This window comes from Scyliorhinus torazame, chromosome 5, assembly GCF_047496885.1.
Source record: "Scyliorhinus torazame isolate Kashiwa2021f chromosome 5, sScyTor2.1, whole genome shotgun sequence".
NCBI lineage: Eukaryota > Metazoa > Chordata > Chondrichthyes > Carcharhiniformes > Scyliorhinidae > Scyliorhinus > Scyliorhinus torazame.
In genome coordinates, this window is record NC_092711.1 from 165,705,140 (window position 1) to 165,731,916 (window position 26,777).

General features: G+C 46.5%; 1 long non-coding RNA gene across 2 annotated transcripts; it reads right to left on the reverse strand.

Moving 5' to 3' along the window:
• Nucleotides 1-13,088: 13,088 nt before the first annotated feature.
• Nucleotides 13,089-20,595, reverse strand: LOC140420466 (uncharacterized). Of its 2 annotated transcripts, XR_011946388.1 has the most exons (3): nt 20,311-20,595; nt 20,116-20,192; nt 13,089-13,566 (listed from the first exon to the last, which is right to left on the reverse strand). It is a non-coding gene; the product is annotated as an uncharacterized lncRNA (long non-coding RNA). The 2 variants fall into 2 exon arrangements; XR_011946387.1 differs by lacking the exon at nt 13,089-13,566 and having other exon boundaries at nt 19,994-20,192.
• Nucleotides 20,596-26,777: the final 6,182 nt, after the last annotated feature.

A 26,777-nucleotide genomic window follows, 5' to 3' on the forward strand; every position in this document is an offset into this window, starting at 1 on the left:
TGAACGGCCTCTCCCCAGTGTGAACTCGCTGGTGGATCTGCAGGCTCGATGAAGTAGTGAATCCCTTCTCACACTGAGAGCAGGTGAATGGCCTCACCCCAGTGTGAACTCGCTGATGTATCCGCAGGGTGGATGAATCACCGAATCCCTTCTCACATTGAGAGCAGGTGAACGGCCTCTCCCCAGTGTGAACCCGCTGGTGCTTCTGCAGGGCGAATAACCGAATGAATCCCTTCTCACACACAGAGCAGGTGAACGGCCTCTCCCCAGTGTGACTGCGCCGATGAGCTTCCAGCTGAGATGGGGCCCTGAATCCCTTCCCACAATCGACACATTTCCACCGTTTCCCTCGGGTGTGCGTCTCCACGTGTCTCTCCAGGCTTGTCGATCAGTTGAAGCCTCGTCCACACACCGAATACGTGTAACGTCTCTCCCGCTGTGAATGGTATGATGTTTTTTGAGGCTGCGTAACTGGTTAAAGTCTTTCCACAGTCAACGCTCTGGAACACTCTCACTCGGGTGTGTGTGTGTCTCGGTGCTTTTCCAGTCACACTGATGTTTTGAAGCCGACAGAAAAGACAAACATTTCTCCTTCTCGATTCAAAGTCCGGTGATATTCAGTTCCAAGGAATTGAGAGACTCAGTCAGATTGAGACGTGACGTTTGAGATTTCTGTCTGTAATTCCTCCTCTTCTAATATCCTGTAAAAACAATTTATAAAAAGTTACTTTACTTCTCCTCATTTTGGAGAAGGTATCCTGAGGGTAACGACAGTCTGGCCGTGGGGTTAATCCTCCGGGTCCTCAGTCTTATTGAGGAATGTCCCCTTGGATCGATTGTTGTGGTGATTCTTTTGTATTTTTGTTCTTTTGGGACGGTTTATGTGTTGTTGACTTTATCCTACTCTGGTACAGACGGGGCTTTTATCTGTGAAAGGAGCAGTTTGTGGAGACTTTGGTGCCTCTGGTGTAAAGTGAGTTGGAGGAGGGGGTAATGGCGCACGTCCGATTGTGATGTGAAAATCTGTTCCTGTCTCTCTGTCGCCTAACTAATGGCGGCAGTTAATCTGCAAATTTTCTCAGGGAATGTACGGGGCATCCATCACCCTATCAGAAGGAAAAAGATCCTCTCCTTTCTTAAGGAGAAAGTCAATATAGTTTTATTACTGGAAACGCATCTGGATGATGAGGAACACTTTAAATTGAGGCGGGATTGGATGGGCAGATTTTATCACCTCTTTTTCATTGAGTCGCAGACTTGTGGCAAACCTTATTATACACGATCCAAGCAGTCAGGGTAACTCTGCCGATTACAATGTGCATGTCAATTTCCTTTGTGCCGGTCCCCCCCATCTCCCGTCCCTCCCCTCCGCCCCCTTCACTCGTCGTTTCTGGGTTCTTTCCTGGGCCCTTCACTGTACAATGGGAGTTATCTGCTATTTACAAGTGGACGGTGCCCTCCCTTCCCCCCCCCTCCCCCATTGATGGGCCTCCTCCCTTCCACCCCGCGCACTCCCTGTCCTGTTTTAAACCTTCCCTTGGGGGTTCCTCTTCTTGTATTTTTGTTCTAGGCTCTCTGGTCTCTGTGTCAGTTGGTTTCTGGTTCTCCCTCCTTTTCCCAGTAGCCCCCCCCTCCCCCACTTTTCCTGCCTGCTCCGTGATCCCGTTGGCCCCCGTATGCCCACCTCCCTCCCCAGTGTTCCATTGGCCGCTGGCTTCAAACAGGTCCTGGAACAAGTTGGTGAATGGCCTCCACACTTTGTGGGAACCATCCTCTGACCCTCGGACGGTGAGCTTGATCTTCACCAGGTGGAGAAATTCCGATAGGTCTGCCAGCCAGTCTGCAGCTGTGGGCGGTGCTGCTGATCACCAGCCGAGCAGGATTCTCCAGCGGCCGATTAGAGAAGCAAAGGCAAGGGCGTCGGTCCTCTTCCCCATGAATAGTTCTGGCTGGTCCAATACCCTGAAGACTGCCATTTGTGGGCACGGCTCCACCCTCATAACCATGGACATTGCGTCTAAATAGTCTGTGCAGAATTCGACAAGTCTGGGGCATACCCAGAACATGTGGGCACGGTTTACCAGGCCCCGTTGGCTCCATTCACATTTGTCCTCCATCTCCGGGAAGAACCTGCTCATTCGGGTTCTTGTCAGGTATGTTCTGTGCACAACATTCAACTGCATGAAGCTTCGCCTTGCGTAGGAGAAGGTGGAGTTGGTCCCGTTCAGTGCTTCGCTCCAGAGTCCCCACCCTATTTCCGTCCCTCGCTCTTTCTCCCATTTGTCCTGGGTTTTGTCAAGTAAGGAGCGCATCCTTATTAAGAGTTGTCTGGACAGGTCCCCACAGTTTCCCTTCCCCAGACTGTCTGCGTCCAGTAACTCCTCTTGCATTGTGCTTCTCAGGGTTCCTGGGTATGCTGGTGTCTCCTTGCAGAGAAAGTTTTTGATCTGGAGTTCATCCCTGTATGGTAGGTCCAGTCTCTCTGTCAGCTCCTCTAAGGTCGCTAGTCTATTTCCTGTGTAAAAGTCCCTAACCATCAGTGTTCCCCCATCCTTTCTTTACCTCTTGAAGGTGGCGTCGAGAATGGCTGGTGCAAACGTATGGTTGCCGCAGATGGGGGCCATGAAGGACACATCGGTCAGACTGAAATGCTGCCACATCTGGTTCCAGGTTCTCAGGGTAGCTGCCACCACTGGACTGGTGCTGGCGGGGATGGGAGTGTTGCCATGGCGAGGGCCCGGAGGATCATTCCTGTACATGAGGACTCGTCCATCCTCACCCATTCCATGTCTGGGTCCTTTACCCATCTCCTCACTCTTTCGGCCGTGGCTGCCCAGTGATAGTATTGCAAGTTCGGGAGGGCCAGGCCTCCCATGTTTCTTCTCCATTGTAGTACTGTTTTAGGGATTTTTGAATTCTTGCCCCTCCGCACAAACGATGTTAGGTTAGGTGGGTTGACCATGATCAATGCACCGGATTATGGGAATAGGATGGGGAGTCTGCCTCTGTGAGTGCTTTTTCTGAGGGTCAGTGCAGACTTGAAGAAGCGAATGGCCTCCTTCTGCACTATAGAGATTCTATGTCATCTATGTTATTTTAATTCGACTATGCTTTTAGTCTGTTTTGCAATATTTTGGGGTATGCGCCCTGCATTGTTATTCTTCTGTTTTTATATAATCTTACCATCTTTCCCCACTCACTATGTTTACCTGTTAACTGATCTGGCATTTCAACTAGAGGCTCTGGTCGCTCAAATATCCTGCTATGAATTAATTCTGCAATGTGTTGCTTGTATTTATGCTGGCAGTATCAGTTGTTCTACACTGTACCCATTTTCCATCAATATTTCTGTAATTCAGTTGCATTCATTATTTAAAAAATGGTTAAAAAAACATAAAAGAAATATTAAAAATCTGTCCAACTCATCCTTGAATATATTCAGTGATCCACAGACTCCACTGATCGCTGTGGAAGAGAATTCCATAGACTAATAGCTTTTTGAGGGAAGAGATGACTGGAAATATATAAATAGCAACAGTACAATATTACACAACAAGAAATAACAGTAAATGTACTTTATTACAGACCATAAATAATATGTCTAGTATTTTTAAACTAGATATATCTCTAGCCGATATTAATTTACTGTCCCATTAAATGTCAGCCATCTCCTGGAGAAACCAGCCCTTTAATTGTGATAAAAGAAAATTACTGTGGGTGCTGGCTTCTAAAACGAAAGAGAAAATGATGGAAAAGCTTTGTCAAAGAGTCATCGGACTCGCAACGTCAGCTTTTTTCTCTCCCTACAGATGCTGCCAAACCTGCTGAGATTTGCCACCACTTTCTCTTCCTTTAATTGTGAACATCAGGAAAGAGACCATCCTTTTATTTATTAATTATTTTTTTAATGCATTTTATTCAAACTTGTATCAAAGTAGGTAACAGCAAATAAACATCCCGGAAAACATTCTTCCCAACAATCAACTATACAGTTTGTACAGATTTTTCTCCTTTTTCACTCCCCCGCCCCTGGCGACAAACAGCTCCTCAAACATGGTCACAAACATCCTCCACCTTTTCTCAAACTCCACTGCTGCACCCTTAAGTCATACTTTATCTTCTCTAACTGCAGGAAGTCGTGCAGGTCACCCAACCGCGCTGCTACCCCCGGTGGCGAGAGACCATCCTTTTAGCCAGACAAATAAATGTGTCAAGCTGAGGGAGCAAAGGATGTCAATGTCTTGAAGAGAGAGAGAGAGACCTGGGCCAAGCTTTGCAGAGTCTGCACCCTCCCTGGATTCACTTCCTTTCCCTTCAGTTGCTGCAAGTCACCAATTGAAGGTCAGAATGAGAAATGGAAAGGGGGAGAAAAGAAAGTGTTTTACTCACAGATGTTGGAGACAGGAGTTTTTTTCCTTCACTTCCGCTGTGACATCACAATAGGGCCCTGCCTGAATCAGCCAATAGGAATTACTCTATTCCGCGCTGCAGTCACCGGGTTCCAGTGCGCAGGCGCGGCGCTTCCCGCCCCACCCGTTGTTTCGCCCGCCCCCTGAACAAGGCAGAAAAAAATCCGACAACAGAACCTCCTCGAGACAAGATTTCCAGGCAACCGGCTGACGGCCAGAGCGAGAAGCCGCTCGGTGATCTCCCCCTGCCCACGACTGCGCATGTCCAAAAAAAGGGGCGGCTGCGCATGTCCAAAAAAAGGGGCGGCTGCGCATGTGCAAAGGGTAGCCCGCCTCCTGACCTTTTACCTGAGGTATTGACCAATGGCAAGAGTTGGAGGACAGAAGGACTCTGGTCCTCCAGCTAATCAGCGCGAGCTTTGTGTGACTGCCCAGCTTGTAATGTAATTAGGAGCCAATTTAGCTCAGCTGGTTAGTGATGCAGAGTGAGGTCAGACTGGTCCTCCCTCATGATTGTTGGAAGGAGGGCAGCACGGTGGTGCAGTGGTTAGCACTGCTGCCTCACGGCACCGAGGTCCCAGGTTTGATCCCGGCTCTGGGTCACTGTCCGTGTGGAGTTTGCACATTCTCCCCGTGTTTGTGTGCGTTTCACCCCCACAACCCAAAGATGTGCAGGGGACGTGGATTGGCCAAGCTAAATTGTCCCTAAATTAGAAAAAATGAATTGGGTACTCTAAATTTTTTTTAAAAATGATTGTTGGAAGGATGCCCTCAAGATTTCTTGCCAAAACTTTAGATAGCAGTTTCAAGTCAACATTCGAGAGATTGGCTGATAAGAGACACACTCCCGTGATCCTTGTCCGCTTCAGAATCAAACAGACATAAGCCTCACAAAGAGTCGATGGCAGCATACTAGAGTCTAAGTGATAATACATACCCACAAATAGATCCAACAGTAAATCCTCAAATCCCCTGTAAAACCCACACACACAGCCATGTGGTCCCAGCGCTTTACCTGGCTGAAGCTCCTTCATGGTCTTTGACATCGCTCCCCTAGAAAGAGTAGCATTAAGAGCCTCACGCTGGCTTTCTGAGGCCGCCGGGAGATTCAAGGAAGAGAAATAATGCTCCACACCGCCAATACATCACCAGACTGCTCAGACTTGTATAATCCTGCATAGAATTCCCAACATTTCGGTTTATTTCCTCCGTCTACATGACCCTTTTCCGTCCGCCAAGCCGCACAGAGAAAACCGCTCCAAAGTCGGCGTTTGTATTTGCTCGTGTTACTCCCAAACTCGTACAACTTCTACCTCGCAAACTTTCAACTTTTCCCAACCTGCTGAGTCTTACTGCGTTAACCTCCTTCAGCAATAGCTTACTTGGGCCTTATAATTCTCCTCGGCCTTCGCCAAACAAACCTCCAGACGCCGATGGTTCTCCAGCACCTGGACCTTTTATTAGCAATGTAAGAAATGAACCCCCCCTGCCGCCCCCCCCCCCCAACCCCCCCAACCCGGCATGAACTTCACACGTCTAGAGGGTGAAATACCAGGGGCCGAGTTAAAGAAAAGGAAGAACTCAAACTCTTCCTTAAAATGTGTAGTAAATTAAGTACCTCTTATCAAGAAGGCATCAAACCTCCACCTTCTTGACCTGGGGGTGAGCCCTCGAGCAGAAGTTCATGAAAAATGGGGGGGTGGGGCTGGTGAGGTGGATTGGTCCAAAATTATAATGTTTTCTGTGGTGCAGCAGGACACCAGGTGTCGGATCGTCTTTGGCAGAAAAAAGTCGTTGATTCTAGTATGACATTGATGTGGGGCTGGAAAGAACGTAAAAGCTCCGCCCCTCAGGTGCAAAGTTCTCCAAACATCCATATAACCCACCTCCTCGCAAGCCGAGGCTATGCCCTAGCTTGAAACATGGGGGGTTCTTGGTAACGGGGGGCTTATCTACCAGAGGATACAAGTGGCAGTTGAAGTCGCCAACCACAAAAATGTTAGTTGAAGCTAACTTTTGAAATCCGCAAAAGCCTTCGTAATTAACTCCGGGAGTAATTCGGGGATCCATAAACATTCATTATTGAACCAACATCTCCATGCACCGAACCTCTAATGATCACATATCTATCTGCTTTGTCCTTGGTGCAGGTTTCAACTTTAAAAGGGATATTTTTATTAATAAAGATTGCCACACCCCTGTTACTTGATGAAAAAGAGGCGAAAAAAACCTGCCTCACCCAATCCCTCAATTTAATGTATTCCTCATTTCAGAATCTTGACAGTGCAGGAGGCCATTCGGCCCATCAAGACTGCACCTGCCTTTGAAAGAGCACTCTCCTTGAGCCCTTGCCTCCAGCCTATCCCAGTTACCCAGTAATCCTACCAAATCGTTTTGAACACTAAGGGGCAATTTAGCATGGCCAAGCCACCTAATCTGCACATCTTTGGACTGTGGGAGGAAACCGGAGATCCCGGAGGAAATCCACAAAGACACTGGGAGAATGTGCAAACTCTACACAGCCAGTCACCTGAGGCTGGAATTGAACCTGGGTCCCTTGGAGCTGTGATGCAGCAGTGCTAACCACCGTGCCACCGTGTCGACCCCAATTGAGTTTAATCTAGATGCATTTCCTGAAATGAAGCTATGTCGACTTTCTCCTTAAGAAGGGAGACAATCATTTTCCTTCTGATAGGGCGATGGATGCCCTATACATTCCCTGAGAAAATTTGAAGATTAACTGTCACCATTAGTTAGGCGACAGAGAGAACAGGAACAGATTTTCACCCCACAATCGGGCATGCTCCATTACCCCCTTCTCCAACTCACTTTACACCAGAGGCACCAAAGTTTCCCCAAACTGCTCCTTTCACAGATAAAAGCCCTGTCTGTACCAGAGTAGGATAAAGTCAACAACACATAAACCCTCCCATAATAACAAAAATACAAAAGAATCACAACCACAATAGATCCGAGGGGATATTCCTCAATAAGACTGAGGACCCGAAGGATTAACCCCATGGCCAGACTGTCGTTACCCTCAGGATACCTTCTCCAAAATGAGGAGAAGAAAATAAGGGCCAACAAAGGATTGGGGATCGAATGTCCCTCTCGCATTTTAGACCCATTTTAGTCCGGATTAGAGCCTGAATTAGTCCGAGCTGCAAACCATCCCTCCAAATCCTTGTCCTTCATGAATTTAACAAAGACCAAGGCAGTAGTCAGATTATCGATAGACTTGACGGAGTTGTCGGATACAATTTACAGGGTCTCAGGATAAAGCGACAGAATTCACTCCCGCAGCCTTGAGTTCCCTTCAAACTTCATCGAAGCCTCGATGCTTCATTTTCTTTGCTGCCGAAAAGCCCTGGAAGAAGGAAATCCCTCATGGAGCCAGGTCCCACCTCGTTTTTCCTGTCCCCAGGACCTTCTGGTGATCTATCAAGTTGTGGAAGTGAATGATTACAGGCCTGGGATGAAAACTATCCCTCGGCCTCAAAGACAGGATCTGATGTTCTTTCTAATTGGAATCGCCCAGGCTTCACATCCAGCTTAGGAAAACGTGGCAGCCGGTCCTCGAAGAACTAACGGGAGCAACACCTTCTGGCAGGCCGACGGCTCGGATGTTCTTTCTCTGACCCTCGGTTCTCCAAGTCCTCCACGACTTCTGCCACTGGCCAGTTTTCCAAGGTTTAAATTCTTGCCTCTGTCAAGGAGGCAACTTGCTCAACGTTCAGGATTCTCTCCTCGGGATCATCGAGCCTCTTCATGGTGTTTTGCAGCTCGGCCTCATGAGTTCACAGATATTGAGTCAGCACACTCAGCCTCTGGTCGGTAACACGGATGATAGTAATAATAATAATCTTTATTGTCACAAGTAGGCTTACATTAACACTGCAATGAAGTTACTGTGAAAGTCCCCTAGTCGCCACACTCCAGCACCTGTTCGGGTACACAGAACGAGAATTCAGAATGTCCAATTCACCAAACAGCACGTCTTTCGGGACTTGTGGGAGGAAAACTGGAGCATCCAGAGGAAACTTACACAGACACAGGGAGAACGTGCAGACTCGGCACAGACAGTGACCCAAGCTGGGAATCGAACCCGGATCCCTGGTGCTGTGAAGCAACAGTGCTAATCACTGTGCTACATTGCCTCAGTCGTCAAGTATTTTCAGGACCAACATTGATCCATTTCTAGATATTGAAGATATCGACGAATATGGGGATTAGTTTGGGAAAATGGTGCTGAGGTAGATTGGCCAATGAGCTCATTGAATGGTTGAGCAGGCTTGATGGGCTGAATGGCTGACTGCAGCTCCTTTTTGTTATGGTCTCTGTGTCCAGGACAGGAAGCAGTGAGCAGGGATCTGTCAATCAGCACCTTCAGGAGAATTGGGAGGGTGAATATTAGATACAGCAGAGTGAGAATGGAGGGAGAGTGCGTGGGATGGAGATTTACAGCTTTTGGGGAATGAGAGAGGAAAGAATGTTCTCTAGGAACTAGAATTGTCTGTTCTGAGTTTCTATCCTGTGCTGACAGTGATGTCTTTTGTAAATTGTTTTTACAGGATATTAGAAGAGGAGGAATTACAGACAGAAATCTCAAACGTCACATCTCAATCTGACTGAGTATCTCAATTCCTTGGAACTGAATATCACCGGACTTTGAATCGAGAAGGAGAGATGTTTGTCTTTTCTTTCGGCTTCAAAACATCAGTGTGACTGGAAAAGCACCGAGACACACACACCCAAGTGAGAGTGTTCCAGAGCACTGACTGGAAAGAGCTTTAACCAGTTACCAACATAGCGATGATAAGGAAATGGATGGTGTGTGTGGGGTCAGTTTGGCAGCGGATGGAGGTTGCTTCATTCAGGGGCACTAGCTTAGCAGCCCTGGTCACAGCACCTCTGCCGCTTTCGCCGGCACGGTACTCCACCAGCCCGATAGTGGTGGCGGCTCTTTGGATCTGGGGCCAGTGGAGGAGGCATGTAGGGGAGGTAAGAGCATCAATGTGGACCCCAGTATGCGGCAACCACCGATTTGCCCCGGGGAACATGGACGGGGGTATCGATTGTGGAGGAGGGCGGGGATTGTGAGGGTGGGGGTTCTGTTCCTGGAAAGGAGCTTTCTGAGCATGAGGGCGCTGGAGGAGAAGTTTGGGCTGGCGAGTGGGAACGACTTTAGATACTTGCAGGTGAGGGATTGTGTACGCAGACTGGTGCCGTCCATCCCACGTCTCCTGCCGAAGGGGAGGCAGGACAGGGTAGTTTCTAGGGGAGAGGTGGGAGAGGGTAGAGTTTCAGACGTCTACAAGGAGCTAATGAGAGCTGAGGATACGCAGACTGAGAGCCTGAAGCTTAAATGGGAGGAGGAGGAGCTCGGGGAGGTGGGGAGGGAGGGGGGGATGCTGGAGGATGGTATGTGGGCAGAAGCTCTGAGAAGAGTAAACCTGACCACAACATGCGCCAGGCTCAGCCTGATCCAGTTTAAGGTCGTGCACCGGGCCCACATGACGGTGGCCCGGATGAGCAGATTCTTCGGGCTGGATGCACCGGAGGGCTGGCTAACCATGTACACATGTTCTGGTTATGCCCTAAACCCGGAGGGTATTGGCAGATGTCATGTCCTGGGTGTTGAAATCTGGGGTGGTAATGAGCCCGGAAGTGGCAATCTTTGGGGTTTCGGAGGACCCGGGAGTCCAGGAAGAAAGGGAGGCCGATGCTCCGGCCTTTGCTTCCCTGGTAGCCTGGCGACGAATACTGTTAGCATGGAGGGACTCAAAGCCCCCGAGTGCTGAGGTATGGCTATCGGACATGGCGAGCTTTCTTGGCCTAGAGAAAGCCAAGTTTGCCTTGAGAGATTCGCTACTACTAGGGTTCGCCCGAAGGTGGCAGCCATTTATTGACTTCTTCGCAGAGGAGTAAGCGTCAGCGGGGGGGGGGGGGGGGGGCTGGCGGCTAGGGTAGAGTAGGGGGATATTGAGGCAGGTCCGTGCATGAACAGCGCCGTGGTTTGCAGTATGTAATTTGCGTCTTGACTTCTTTTTTTGTTTGTACTGTACAATGTCATTTTTTCTTTCTGCTTAAAATACCTCAATAAAATTGTTTGTTAAAAAAAAGTAAATCAACCATTCTTGAACACCAGCTGATTCTGTACAGTGGGTCGCACTCTCGCCTCTGAGTCAGGAGGTGGGGGGTTTGAATCTCCTCTCCAGAGACTTGAGCCCCCATAGTCCACTCTCCCGGTGTCAGTATTGAGGGAGTGTTGTCCTGTCAGAGGGACCATCTTTAGTGTGAGACATTAACCGTGCCGCCCCTTTAAAATATGCCCCTCCTTCAAAACTGACAGAGGGCCTCAAGAAGGTGCAAGAAAGCTTCACAAGGATGATAGCAGGACTGAGTGTTTAAATTACATGATAGCTTGAATAGGTTGGGGATATTTTCTCTGGGAAAAAGAAGGCTGAGGACTGACCTGAGAGAGACTTTAATGGGTGTGATTGGATTGACATAATCAACTCATCACTGTGATTGCAGGATGGAAATTCAGAACTGACAATTTTGTTTGTCACAGAAAATCCTTCATCTCAAACTATAAATCTCTGTCTCCCAGAGACTCCCTCCTCCCTATTGACTGTAACACTAATTCATCCCACTATCCTCCTCCTGCTTTTCACCCAATTCTCCTCCCCTGAAGATGCTGACTATGGGGTTCAGTTTCACTCGCCCCTGTTGTCGTCCTCGATATGTCACCCAGGTGCCTAAATCTTTACACCTGAAGTTAACAAACTGTTTTGCTAAGGGGGACATCACAATGAAATCCAGTGACTATCCACATGTACTTTTCCTGCAGTCCAGATGTGGAGGTGTTGTGGGGCAGGGTTGATGAGTTGGATATCCCGCCTCCTCCGAGTCTGTCTGTGTATTTCTAACGGTTGTGTGAGATTGGTGACGGTTACTAATGGCGATGACATTACCCATAATCCGTTGCAGTTCAGAAAGCACTCTTTCTGTCACATTGAGGGAGTCTGTGTCGGGGCCGTGGTGTGGGGTGGGGGAGGGGTTATCACTCTGGTGACATCATCAATAATGTCACATGAACCAGTGACTCCGCAGGTGTCTCTGCAACTTGTGATTCAGAGGCCGGTCTGGGATCCTCAGTTAGGGTTATCAGAGGCCAGTGTGTATCCAGGGTTAGGGTTGCTGTTGGTTTAAGGTTAGAGTCATATTTGGCATTAGTATATATTCGGTTTGAGGGTTTGGGTTATAAGGAGTTAATGTTAGGTTATGGTTCGGATTTGTTTATGCTTGTATGGTTATAGGCGATTCGGGGTTAGGGTTTGGATTATAAAGAGTTAGGGTTAGTTGATAATCAGTGTTTGTTTTAAGAATTTTTATGATCAGTGGATACTTCAGGTGATGAGTGATTAAAGTGAATGGATATTTACAGTGGTGATAGTGGGCATTCACAGTTAAAGTTATTGAGGATGTTAGTTAATTTTAATTAATAATAATCTTTATTGCCACAAGGAGGCTCACATTAACACTGCAATGAGGGCAGCACAGTAGCATAGTGGTTAGCATAATGGCTTCACAGCTCCAGGGTCCCAGGTTCGATTCCCGGCTTGGGTCACTGTCTGTGCGGAGTCTGCATGTTCTCCCCGTGTGTGCATGGGTTTCCTCCGGGTGCTCCGGTTTCCTCCCACAGTCCAAAGATGTGCAGGTTTGGTGGATTGGCCATACTAAATTGCCCTTAGTGTTGGGTAGGGTTACTGGGTTGTAGGGTGGAGGTGTGGGCTTGGGTAGGGTGCTCTTTCCAAGAGCCAGTACAGACTCGATGGGTCAAATGGCCTCCTTCTGCACTGTAAATTCAATGAAATGAAGTTACTATGAAAAGCCCCTAGTCACCACATTCTGGCGCCTGTTCGGGTAAACTGAGGGAGAATTCAGAATGGCCAATTCACCTAACAAGCACATATTTTGCGCATTGTGGGAGGAAACCGAAGTACCCGGAGGAAACCCACGCAGATACAGGGAGAACGTGCAGACTCCACACAGGCAGTGACCCAAAATGGAATCGAACCTGGCACCCTGGAGCTGTGAAGTAACAGTGCTACCCATTGTGGTTGTTATGATTAGGTTAAGAGTATTCGGTGTTATGATTTGGATTATTAGAGGTTAGGATTAGTGTTGTTAAGGTTAGTGCTATTATGGGTTCAGGTGATTTTGGGTTATCAGAAAGCATTGAGCTTATGGTTTTGGGGACTGAGAGTCAGAAACTGTGATTGGCAACATCCAACATCACTCTATGTTGTTTCCCCTGTCATTGTTAACCATCCTTTTCACCAACAATATGTATATAAGAACCATACGTGCTGTAAATATTGAACATAAAGTGTTACTGTGTGTCAATTGAAAATGCGAATAAAAATATTTTTTATAAAAAACAACCATTTTTACAATATGTGACTTCTAACTAATCAGTTTCCTCAAAGCCTAATCCTAATCACGGAGAGTCTCAACTTGTATCTATTGAATGTCTTTAACCAGTAAATGTTTCAAGAGAAATTAAAACACCCAGTAGTTAACTGAAAGAGCTAAACCACAAGGCTTAATGTCTTTAAACAAAATCAAATTTTAATGTGATTTTTTTAAAAAGCACATAATGAAACACTACATTTTGTAATTACATAAGTTGTAAAGTCCGAACTGTATTGTCGTTCGACCGAAGAGATTCTTTACACATTGTGAGATCTTGAAGGTTTGTTTACTTTTTCAGGGATTAACCCAAAGGTATGCCACAGCCCTCTGGAATACACATCATTTTCTTCTCAATATTTCAGCAACTCTTCTCAGGCCCAACGATTCGTCCACATCTTTCCATTAGCTTTTGGTAAATTGAGCCTCCAATGCTTGATGTCTCTGGATTACTCAGCACAAGATTGAGCCTCACTGCCTTGTTGTGACTTTGGGCAGACAGATTTCTTTTTCCAACCAGCGCCCAGATCTTCTTCACTCCTCATTTCAAGCTCACTGTTGAAGCTGATTGCTTCCACAACCAGAGAAACCAACTGTGCCGGTCACTGTAGGTTTCTTCATCTAGCTCCAAGCTAGGTAAACCTTCCAGCTTTTTTTCCCCTCACGAAATCCAAGGAAACTTGAAAATACAGTAGACCAAATCTTCAATTGCCTTCTGTGAGAAATGCCCAGATAAATACAACAAAAGAACCTCCCAAACCCTACAACCCACCTTCATGGCAATGTGATATGTTCATAGAGGTTCCAAACACAAAAGCAAAGTAAATATGATTTACCTTCAAAGCAACCTTTCATTCTATGATCCACATTAAATATGAATTCGATTTTCACAACAACTCTCAAAGAGAATAAGTGGGCTGGAAGCAAACTTATGAGATCAACCAGTCCAGCAGGAATGAACCGTCCCACTTCTATTAGCTGTCAGATTGAACATGATCCAGTGATGGGAGTGAGAAACAACAGAAATAACAGCAAAATTCGAACCCTGTAATCACTGGTGAGCTTGCTCAGGTCTCAGTTCAGATAACCGACTGAATCTCTACCCACACAGGGAGCTGGAGAATTGTCTCTCCCCAGTGTGAACTCGTTGGTATGTCAGCAGACTGATGACCAGGTGAATCCCTGCCCCCACACATAGGCAACTGGTCAAGAACCTCTCCCCGGTGTGAACTCACGGATGTGTTAGCAGATTGTACGAACTGTTGCTAACACAATTATATCTTTGTTTTTCAAACAAGGTGAAGAAGCAGTGCACAATATTTTAGATGTGGCCTCGCCAAGGCCCTGCGCTGCTTCCATTCCCCTTCTACTAGCAAACCAACGTTTTGTGATTCCTGTACCAGGACACCCAGATCTCTCTGTACCACTTAGTATTGCAATCTCACTCCATTTAAATAGGATGCTGTTTCTCTACTCCTCTTGCCAAAGTGAAAAAGTTCATATTCTCTCACATTATATTCCATCTGCATTTTCCCCCACACACTTAACCTGCCTGCATCTTTTTGTAGACATAGCATCATAGAATTTACAGTGCAGAAGGAGGCCATTCGGCCCATCAAGGCTGCACTGGCCCTCCGAAAGAGCACCTACTTATCCCCACCCTTCCACCCTATCCTTCTAACCGTTCTAACCAAGCAGTTAAACTGGGACTCACTAACATCTCATCTGAAAGATGGTACCTCCAGCAGAGCAGCACTACCGCAGTGCTGCACTGCAGTATCAGCCCTGAGTTTTGTTCTACAGTCCTGAATGGGAAGATGAGCTCAGAACTTTGGAACTCAAGAGGTAGGAGAATTACCCACTGAGTTCTGACTGACAGTGAAGGTGAAGAGGACTGGGAGGAGGTATGTGTGGAGCATCAAAACCATCGCAGACCAGGTGGGCCGAATGGCCTGTTTCTTTGATGTCCATTCTATGTCATTTCAACCAGTGGAACATTTCAGACATGGAATGATCAATTTCATATTAAGGATTGTTTGGGTGTAATGCTGAAAGCAAACTTTTTTTGTAAAATAATTTCAGCTGAGTTGCCCTGAATGAATGAGGAGAGATCACAGGCAGCAGTTCTTAAAGAGACAGCAGTTCTGAAAGAGACACCTATCACCCAGAAAATCTGCACTCAACTGATCCCACATCAATGATATCACGCAGGTTGTTCAATCCAAATCTGGTTTATTTGACCTAAATCGAGAATATTAAACTCCAGTCCAGTTCCAGTCCTGTAACTTCAGCAGAATGAAACTCCAAGTGGCAGACTGAATATGGTTTGGTCCTGAATAGCAGCAACAACAGTAAAATCCTTCTCCCTCTCAAATGTTTGTTCCCCACACACTCCCTCTTCCTTGTTGATTTTGACACTGATTCATCCGAATATCCTCCTCCTGCTTTTCCCCAATTCTCCTCCCCTGAAGGTGCTGACTCCCTGGTTCAGTTTCACTCTCATCTATTGCCCTGCCCAATGTGTCACCCAGGTGTCTAAATCTTTACACCTGAAGTTAACAAATTGTTTTCGAGGGGGAACCTCATAATCAAATCCAGTGAATTCATTTTCATTTCATTTCAGTGACTACCGACATGTACTTTGTGTCAGGGTGGGGTCACTGCGTCTCCCCCTCCTCTCCCCTCCCCTCCCGCCCCTTTCCATCCCAGTCCCAGGAGTTTGGAGGCTGGGATCCGGGTGAGAAATGGCAGCCGTAATTCCCACAACCCCCCGCGCTGGAGAAACCGCTCGACCGCTGCGCGGGCAGCCTGGAACTGCGCATGTCCAAGGGTGATGTGAAATGGCGCATGTGCAGGAATGGACCTTTTACATTGGCCAAATGGTCGGCGCATCTGGAGGTAAATGTGCTTCCAGTGCCACATGACTTCCGTTGCCCATTGTTCTTTGGCGGCGCGGAGCCAATAGCAAGCTTTGACAGACCGGAAGGACATTGGCTCTCCAGCCTATCAGAGCGCGGGCATTGTGTGAATGAAGATTAAGCTTCACACAGTCAGAACCCTCCTCCTGTCTCCAATATCTGTGAGTAAAACACTTTATTTTCACCCCCTTTCCATTTCTTTTCTCATTCTGGCATTCAACTGTGGCCTTGCAGGAACATTCTGCTGTATCTTAACCAACTGAAACATCTATTAGATATATTTGTATTTTGATGGGGGAAGAGCTAACTGGTGGCGATTTAACCTGAGAATCACCACACCTCAGGCGAGGGGCAAAGTTGAGAAGGTGGGCCCTTCATGAATAACCTCAGCCAGCACAGGAATTTAACCACCTCTGTATCACAAACCAACTGTCCAGCCAACAGATCGAAACAAAATATCTAAACATGTATCAGTCTGGCAGCCTACATGAAGATTTTCAGTCTGTGTCCAGGACTGGAAGCAGAAGCATGGATCTGTTAATCAGCCTGAATCAGCATCTTCAGGAGAATTGGGAGGGGTAATACCAGAGTGAGAATGGAGGGAGAGTGCGTGGGGCGGACTTTACAGCTTCTGGGGAATGAGAAAGAGGAAAGAATGTTCCATAGAAACTAGAATTGTCTGTTCTGAATTTCTATCCTGCACTGACAGTAATGAATTTTGAAACTCTTTTTACAGGATACTTCAAGGGGAGGATTTACAGGCAGGAAACGAAGACGAAATATCACATCAAGATCTGACTGTCACTCAATTTTTCGGGTCCTGAAAATCATCAGTCTTTGAATATAGGAGAAATATTTGACTGTTCTGACAAAGGGTCATCTGGACTCAAAACGTTAGCTCTTTTCTCTCCCTACAGATGCTGCCAGACCTGCTGAGATTTTCCAGCATTTTCTCTTTGGTTTTTGGCTGTTCTGTGTTCTTCAAAAGATTTTAAACATTCGTGTGACTGGAAAAGCAACAGGACACACACACACACCCGAGTGAGAGTGTTCCAGCTTTAACCATTTACACAGCTTGAAAAAAACATTATCATATGGAGCCACATTTGTTCGGTGCGTGAAGACTTCATTTGATGGTCTAACATGGGGAGACACAAGGACACCTGCACCATGGAGAAACCATGGAAATGTGGAGAATGTGGGAAGGGATTCATATCCCCATCGAAGCTGGAAATTCATCGACGTAGCCACACCGGGGAGAGACCATTCACCTGCTCTGACTGTGGGAAGGCATTCACTCAGTTATCTCGCATGCTGATGCACCAGCGAGTTCACACCGGGGAGAGACCATTCACTTGCTCAGAGTGTGGGAGGGGTTTTGCTCAATTATCCAAACTGCAGAGGCACCAACAAATTCACACCAGGGAGAGACCGTTCACCTGCACTGAGTGTGGGAAGGGATTCAGAGATTCATCCACCTTGTTGGCCCACCAGCGAGTTCACACTGGGGAGAAGCCATTTACCTGTTCTGACTGTGGGAAGGGATTTACTTATTTATGCAACCTGCTGACACACCAGCGAGTTCACACTGAGGAGAGACCATTCAGCTGCTCTCACTGCACAAAAAGGTTTAGAACGTCATCTAACCTGCTGGAACATCAGCGAGCTCACACTGGGGAGAGGCCATTCACCTGCTCTGACTGTGGGCAGGGGTTTACCCGGTCATCCAAACTGCAGAGACACCAACAGATTCACACTGGGGAGAGACCATTCACCTGCGGTGATTGTGGGAAGAGATTCAGAGATTCATCTGCACTGCTGACACACCAGCGAGTTCACACTGGAGAGAGACCGTTCACCTGCTCTGAGTGTGGGAAACGATTCCGAGATTCATCCAACCTGATGAGACACCAGCGAGCTCATTCTGGGGAGAGACCGTTCACCTGCTCTGAGTGTGAAAAGGGATTCACTCAATTTTCACACCTGCTGAGACACCAGCGAGTTCACCAGTGATTACAGAGGTTGGATTCTGCTGTTATTGCTGCTGTTGATCACACCCAGGACTGAACCATGTTCATTCTGACACTTGGTGAAGTGGGAGGTTCGGAGGGTTTCTTCCTGCTGGACTGGCCGGTCTCACAACTTGGCTTCCAGTGGGCTGATGCTCTTTGAGCCTGGGAGAGAACATTTCCACTGAAATGATCCACAAAAGCTGATAAAGGATATTTATTTTATCCTGGACAGTAAATAGTGTTTTTCCTACCACAGTTGAATCTAAAATAAATATATTTGTCTCTGTTCCATTGAGTCTGCAGCACAGGGCAAGGCCAGTCGGCTCAATTGGTCTCTTAGTATTCATGCTCCACATGAAAAGACAGCACGGGTGAGTACGGTAGCATAGTGGTTAGCACAATTACTTCACAGCTCCAGGGTCCCAGGTTTGATTCCCGGCTGGGTCACTGTCTGTGCGGAGTCTGCACGTTCTCCCCCTGTGTGCGTGGGTTTCCTCCGGGTGCTCCGGTTTCCTCCCACAGTCCAAAGATGTGCAGGTTAGGTGGATTGGCCATGATAAATTGTCCTTAGTGTCCAAAATTGCCCTTAGTGTTGATTGACTGGGGTTACTGAGTTATGGGAATAGGGCGGTGTGGGCTTGGGTGGGATGCTCTTTCCAAGAGCCGGTGCAGACTCGATGGGCCGAGTGGCCTCCTTCTGCACTGTAAATTCTATGATTCTATGAACCTCCACCCATCCCTCTTCATCTCCTCCATCAGCATATCCTTCTATTCCTTTCTCCCTCATGTATTTCTAGCTTCCCCTTCAATGTATTCATGCTGTTCACCTCAACCACTCGCTGAGTAAAGAGGTTTCTCATTGAAATCCCTATTGGATTATTGAACCCCTTCATCATCTTAAAGACTTCCATCAGGTCACCCTTCAGTCTTCTCTTTTCTAGAGAAAGGTAGCTCCAGCCTTTCCTGAGGGTTAAATGCTCTCAGTTCTGGTATTATTCTTGTGAATCTTTGGTGTACCTTCTCCAGTGCCTCGATTTCCTTTTACTATCTGTGGGCTCCATATTTGAGGAAAGATGTGATATTCTCAGAGAGGATGCGGAGGAGATTTACGAGAATGGCACCAGGGATGAGGGACTTCAGTGAGTTGGAAAGACTGGAGCAGCTGAAATTGTTCTCTTTAGATTTGAGTCATGAGGACAGAGTAGGAGGCCATTCAGTCCATTGATTCCCTGTTGGCTCTGGAGCCAGCGAGTCAGTCTCATTGCCCCGTTCTAACCCTGTAGCCCTGCAAGTTCATTTCTCTCAAATGTCAATCCAATTTCCGTTTTAAATCCTCCCTTGTCTTCATTTCCAACCCCCTCACAGGCAGCGAGTTCCAGGTCATTACCATTCGCTTCATCAAAATATCCCCCCTCCCCACCACCTCCCAGCATTAATCTCTTACCTGAGACCTGAAATCTGGCCCTTCTATTCCTTTCTCTCTCATGTATGTATCTAGCTTCCCCTTCAATGTTTTCATGGTGTTCACCTCAACCACTCGCTGTGGTAGCGAGTTCCACATTCTCACCACTCGCTGGATAAAGAGGTTTCTCATTGAAATCCCTATTGGATTATTGAACCCCTTCATAATCTTAAAGACTTCCATCAGGTCACCCTTCAGCCGTCTCTTTTCTTGAGAAAAGCAGCCCCAGTCTTTCCTGAGGGCAGCACGGTAGCATAGTGGTTAGTACAGTTGCTTCACAACTCCAGGGTCCAAGGTTCGAGTCCCGGCTTGGGTCACTGTCTGTGTGGAGTCTGCACATCCTCCCCGTGTGGGCGTGGGTTTCCTCCGGGTGCTCCGGTTTCCTCCCACAGTCCAAAGATGTGCAGGTTAGGTGGATTGGCCATGCTAAATTGCCCCTAGTGAGGTTACTGGGTTAGGGTGATGGACTGGAGGAGGCGTGTGCTTGAGTGGGGTGCTCTTTCCAAGGGCCTGTGCACTCGATGAGCCGAATGGCCTCCTTCTGCACTGCAAATTATATGATCTATACATACATGATATGATCTGAGGGTGAAATGCTCTCAGTTCTGGTATTATTCTTGTGAATCTTTGTTGCAACTTCTCCAGTGCCTCTATTTTTCTAAATGGAGATGACAAATATTGACAGTGCTCCCAGTGACCCTGGTTCTAAACAAGTTGAACATAACCTCCCTGCTTTTCAAATCTATCTCTCTAGATTGGAACCCTTTTGATAACCCTATACCCCCTCATCCTTGTCCCATCAGCGAATGGGAACAGCTTTTCTTTATCCGTCTTACCTAAACCTGTCATAATCTTGTCCACCTCTCTCAAATCTCCCCTTGACCTCCTTTGCTCCAAGGTGAACAATCCCAGCCTGACATGAACAAACAAACAGAATATGTTAATAACTGGGATCGGACGGGACTGTTTAATTTCTGTTTTAAAGATACTGGGAATATTGTTCTGGACAATAAATGAATTGGAATATTTACCTTGGGTGTGAGTGAATGGAATCAATCTGGTATCCTCCTACGTTCTATTCATAACAGGGCAGATAAGACAGCCAGACACTCCCTTTGATCTTTTCATCAGCGTATCTGAGAGTTAAGAATATGTGACATGATTTTGGGATACCGGTGTGGGTGTGCAGATGTGATTTGTTACATGTGAAAAATAACAAGCCTAAATTCATGGTGAAATGGACTGAAGACTGGGTCCCAAACACACACAGCTACTGGAGACACAGCAGGAGATGAAATGGTTAATGTGGCCAGGGGATTGAGACACGATTGTGACATCATCAAGACATTGACACACTCCAGAGAGAAACTGACTTTAAAACAATCCGGATAGAATTAAACACACTGGACATGGTCAAAGTGGGAGTGAAATTAAAGCGATGATGGGATAAGGAAGGACTTGGGAGAAATAATACTGAGTAAGAACTGTCCACAAAGAGAGAGCTGGAGAATCTTGTACATCCATGCTTGATCTGTTGCTTGAAGCATCTGTCCTAATGTGCCAGTGACCTAGAACTCACGGTGTTCCTTCAGGAGAAGAAAATATCAAGTAGATGTTACCCCAGGCGGAGCCAGAACAGAACTGGAAAATAATGCGTCAGAGAGAGTGTTCTCCTCCCCCTCTAGGTGTGGACTCTAAGAATCCTGGGGGACTCCCTACTTCAGGTTTTCTTGCTAATTAGCGAACATTAAATTAAATTCTATGACTGGCTGGATTTATTATGAATTTGATTGTTACACTTCTCCTGTTTTTATTCCTGTTGTGATTACGCTCTGGGTAAGGATGGTTGACAGGTGACAGGATGGGAAATTGTGGTTTGGGTCTTCACTGACCAAATGTTTTATTGATCCGAAAGGTGTAATAAGGACCAAACTCCAACTGAAATAGAGCAGAGCTGAGAACAGACGACTTGCTGTGTGGGAAGAGGGAGATCAACAGTTCCCAGAGGACAGAGAAAACAAGAGTGCCTGGAATCCTAGACAACATCTGGCTGTCAAGGCCACCATGTTTTCACTGCTTGGCATGGGAATGCTGACTCCCTGTACCGGGGACGGAGCGTGGGGAAGACAATTGTTTGAGAGTTGGACGTGGCTTGGGTGGGTACAGATGGTTCAATGACAGGCTTTGTAATTGGTCTGTTCAAATATTAGTTCGGCAATGATTGGGTTAAATCAGTCTCCATAGACTTTGTGATGTAATAAAGTATAAGAAGGGACTCCCTGAGCACAGAGGTTTGTTGAGGTTTTACACATTCCACTGACTGGGACCATGGCATCTGGGGCAGAGCAGGGAGCATTTACCTGGAGATGGTGCTTCTACCCAGAGTGTAATGGGAATGCTGCTGCACTTTGATATTACTGCTCAGACATTAACATGTGTCAGCTCTTATTTATACTGAATAAAATCTAACCACGGTCACCAATAAAGGTTATGTGAATAATTTCAGAGTTTGGGGAAGCGGGTGTTAAGGATCAAAACATTCAAATTAGGAGGAGTAGGCCATTCGGCCCCTCAAGCCTACTCCACCATTCAATAAAATCAGGGCTGATCTGATTGTGGTCCCAACTCCACCTTCCTTCCTCCGCCCTTTCTCTCCCACGTCAATCAAGAATTTATCAAACTCAGCCTTAAAACGTATTCACTGCCCCTCCACTCTCTGGGGAAGAGAGATCCACAGACCCACGGCCCTCAGAACAAATATCCTCATCAGCATCTTAAATGGGAAACCCCTTGGGCTGGATTCTCCGCCTTGCCAACAGTGCACCCATGCTGGGGATTTCCTGGTGGCATGGGGCTGCCCACAATGGGAAACCCCATTGACCGGCTGGTGAGACGGAGAATCCCGCAACACTGCACCAGAAAACAAAATCACAGCCCGGTTTTTAAACAGTGTCCCCGAGCTCTAGTCTCTGCCACAAGGGGAAACATCCTCCCATCATTCGCTCTGTCAATTCCACTCAGGACCTCGTGTTTCAATAAGATCATCTCTCATTCTTCTCAACAGCAATGGATACAGTCCAAACCTGTCAAACCTTTCCTCAGAGGATAACCCCCTCATTCAATGAATCCGGGGAGTCAACCTCTAAATTGTTTCTAATGCAACTATCTCATTTCTGAAATAAGGAGACCCAAACTGTATACAGTGCTCTAAATATGGTCTCTCCAAGGCCCTGTACAACTGCAGCAAAACATCCCAACTTTTATGTTCCAGTCCCCTTGCAATAAACAACAATATTCCATTGTGCTTCCCAATCACTGGCTGTACCTGCAAACTAATTTACTGAGATTCCTGTATCAGGACACCCAGATCCCTCTGTACGTCACAGTTCTGAAATCTTTCTCCATTTCTATAATATGCTGTTTTATTTAATCCTTCCTGCCAAAGTGGACAAGTTCATGTTTTTCCACGTTATGCTCCATCCGTAACATTTTTGTCCATTCACTTAACCTATTTGTTGTCCTTTGCAGACTCCTTAAGTCCACGTCACAAATTACTTTCTGGCCTATCTTTGTGTCATCAGCAAATTTCGTTGTCAAGGACGTCACGGTGGTGCAGTGGTTAGCACTGCTGCCTCACAGCTCTGAGGACCCGGGTTTGATCCAGGCCGGGTCACTGTCCTTGTGGAGTTTGCACATTATCCCCGTAATTGCGTGAGTCTCACCCCCACAACCCAAAGATGTGCAGGGTAGGTGAACTGGCCACACTAAACTGCCCCTTAAGTGGAAAAAATAAGAGAATTGGGTACTTTAACTTTATTTTTTTTTTAAATTAGCCGCCATGCATTCGATTCCATCATCCAACTCATTATAACTAGAAACAATACTAACTAAACATTACTTTTGTCGGAAACCTACACATTAAAGTCTAAAATAGAACTTTGCCCTTTACACAATCAAAAACTGCACTTCACAATTATATTATCTACCCCGGAAGTCGAAACTTAATCGTTTCAGAATCAGTCCAAAGTGATGATTCATTCCCCAGGGTTCCACTCTTTTCTGTCTGGCAGCCTTTAACCCCAGAACTGTCTTTCATGGTGAAGGATTGGCGAGATACCAGAAAACCGAGAGTAGGCATAAATCAGTCATTTTCTGGTTGGCAAGATGTAATGAGCGGTGTGTCACCAGGATCAGTGCTGGAGCCTCAACTTTTTATAATTTATATCAATGACTTGGACAACGGGACCGAAGGTATGGTCATTAAGTTTGCTGATGATGCAGGCAAAAAGGAAAAGGAGGTGATGCTGTGCTGATAATAAGGGACGGAATCAGTACATTAGTAAGGGAGGATCTCAGTCAGGAATCTGTTTGGGTGGAGCTAAGAAACAGCATGGGGCAGCAAACATTGGTAAGAGTTGTTTATAGACCACCAAACAGTAGTGGTGGGGCATAAGATTAATCAGGAGATCAGGGAATCTTGTAGCATGGGTAAAACAGTTATCATGGGTGACTTCAATCTGCATATAGACTGTGTAAACCTAATGAGCACTGATGCTGTGGAGGACAAGTCTCCGGACTGTGTAGGGACGGTTTTCTAGAACAGTAAGTTGAGGAACCAACTAGAGAACCAACTGTTTTAGATCCAGTATTATGTAGCAATAAAGGGTTAATTAATAATAATAATATTTATTGTCACGGGGCTGGTATAGCACAGTGGGCTAAGACAGCTGGCTTGTAATGCAGAACAAGACCAGCAGCTTTAGTTCAATTCCCATTCCAGCCTCCCCGAACAGGCGCCGGAATGTGGCGACTGGGGGCTTTTCACAGTAACTTCATTGAAGCCTACTTGTGACAGTAAATTATTATTATTACAAGCAGGCTTACATTAACACTGCAATGAAGTTACTGTGAAAAGCCCCAGGTCGACACATTCCGGAGCCTGTTCGAGTACACAGAGGGAGAATTCAGAATGTCCAAATTACCTAACCGCACGTCTTTTGGGAATTGTGGGAGGAAACACGAGCACCCGGAGGAAACCCACACAGACACGGGGAGAACATGCAGACTCCACACAGACAGTGACCCAAGCCGGGAATCGAACCTGGGACCCTAGCGCTGTGAAACAACAGTGCTACCCATAGTGCTACCGTGCCGCCCAAATAATCTTGCTGTAAAATAACTTTTTTGGATGAATGACCACACTATGACAGAATTTTACATTAAGTTTGAACGTGAGGTATTTCAATCTGAAGCCAGGGTGTTAAATTTGAACAAAGGAAATGATGACGGTGTGAGGGACAAATTGGTTGAGGTGGATTGGGGGAAATACATTAAAGGTGTGACAGTACACAGGAAATGGAGAGACTTTATAGAATTATTACACAGTTTACATTCCTTCAAGGCACAAGAACCCCAAAAAGTCAGTCAACCGTGGCTAACAGAGGAGGTTTAAAAAAACATTAAAAATTTAGAGTACCCAATTCATTTTTTCCAATTAAGGGCAATTTAGCGTGGCCAATCCACCTACCCTGCACATCTTTGGGTTGTGGGGGCGAAACCCACGCAAACACGGGGAGAATGTGCAAACTCCACATGGACAGTGACCCGGGGCGGGATCAAACCTGGGACCTCGGCGCCGTGAGGCAGCAGTGCTAACCACTGTGCCACCGTTCTGCCCGCTGGTAGAGGAAGTTAAAGACAGTATAAGATTGAAAGAAAAGGCCAATAAAGTTACCAGAAATAGTAAAGCTGAGGATTGGGAGGATTTTATAATTGTGTAAAGGAGGGCGAAGACACTCATAAAGAAAGGGAGAATAGAATATCAATGTAAACTAGAAAAAAAACATATAAATGGACTGTAAAAGCCTCTGTCGGTACATAAAAAGGAAACATTTGGTGAAGATAAACATGGATCTTTTATAGGTAGAGACAGGAGAATTTTATAATCGAGCATAGATCTTTAAAATGTCATAAACAAGTGCAGAAAGTAATCGAGAAGACTAATGAAATGCTGGCCTTTATATTTAGAGGACTGGAGTATAAGGACGCAGACGTTATGCTGCAGCTTTACAAAACTCTAGTTAGACCTCACTTGGAGACTGTGAGCAGTTCTGGGCACTAAACCTAGAGGTGACCAGCTGTGTAGATGAGGGAAATGCATTTGACGGAGTCTATTTGGACTTCAGCAAGGCTTTTGATAAGGTCCCACATGGGAGACTGATAGCGAAGGTAAGAGCCCATGAGATCCAAGGAGATTTGGATCCAAAATTGGCTGAATGGCAGGAAGCAGAGGGTGATAGTTGAGGGGTGTTTTTCTGACTGGAAGACTGTGTCCAGTGAGGTCCCACAGAGATCAGTGTTGGGGCCCTTGCTGTTTGTGGTTTATATAAATGACTTGGACATGAATGTAGGGGGGTTGATCAGTAAGTTTGCGGATAACATGAAAATTGGTGGGGTGGTAAATAGTGAGGAGGATAGCCTTTCATTACAGGGGGGTTGGTCAGATGGGCTGATCAGTGGTAAATGAAATTCAATCTGGATAAGTGATGCACTTGGGCAGGTCAAACAAGGCAAGGGAATACATGGTAAACGGCAGGACCCTGGGAAGCACCGAGGATCAGAGGGACTTGGTGTGCATGTACACCAGCCCCTTAAGGTGGCAGAGCAGGAGGATCCAGTGGTTAAGAAGGCATATGGCATACTTGTCTTTATTAGCTGAGGCATAGAGTTTAAGAGCAGGGAGGTTATGCTTGAACTGTATAAAACATTGGTTAGGCCACAGCTAGAGTACTGTGTGCAGTTCTGGAATCCACATTATAGGAGGGTTGGGATAGCACTGGAAAGGGTGCAGAGGAGATTTACCAGGATGTTTCCTGGGATGGAGAGTTTTAGTTATGAAGAGAGATTGGATAGACTTGGATTGTTTTCCTTGGAGCAGCGGAGACTGAGGGGAACATGATTGAGATGTAAAAAATTATGAGGGACATAAATAGAGTAGACAGGAAAAAACTTTCCCTTTCGTGGAGCGATCAGTGACCAAGGGGCATAGGTTTAAGAGGCAGGAAGTTTAGAGGGGATGGGAGGAAAAGTTTTTTTACCCAGAGGGTGGTGGGAGTTTGGAACTCGCTGCCTGAAAGGCTGCTGGAAGCAGAAACCCTCATAACATTTAAGAAGCATTTAGATCGGCACTTGCGATGCCCAGGCTATAGGCCAAGTGCTGGAAAATGGGATTAGAATGGTTAAGTGGTTGTTTTGGACTGGCGCAGACTCGATGGGCCGAAAGGCCTTTGTGTGCTGTATGACTCTATGACCTATGTGAAGTTGAGGTTACAATCAGATCAACTGGTGTCTCTGATGGTGCCTGTGAAGGTTGGATAACTGAGTGAATCCCTTCTTACACTGAGAGCAGGTGAACTGCTTCTCCCCAGTGTGAATGCGTCGATGAGCTTCCAGCAAACATGGGGCTCTGTATCTCTTCCCACAATCCGAACATTTCCAC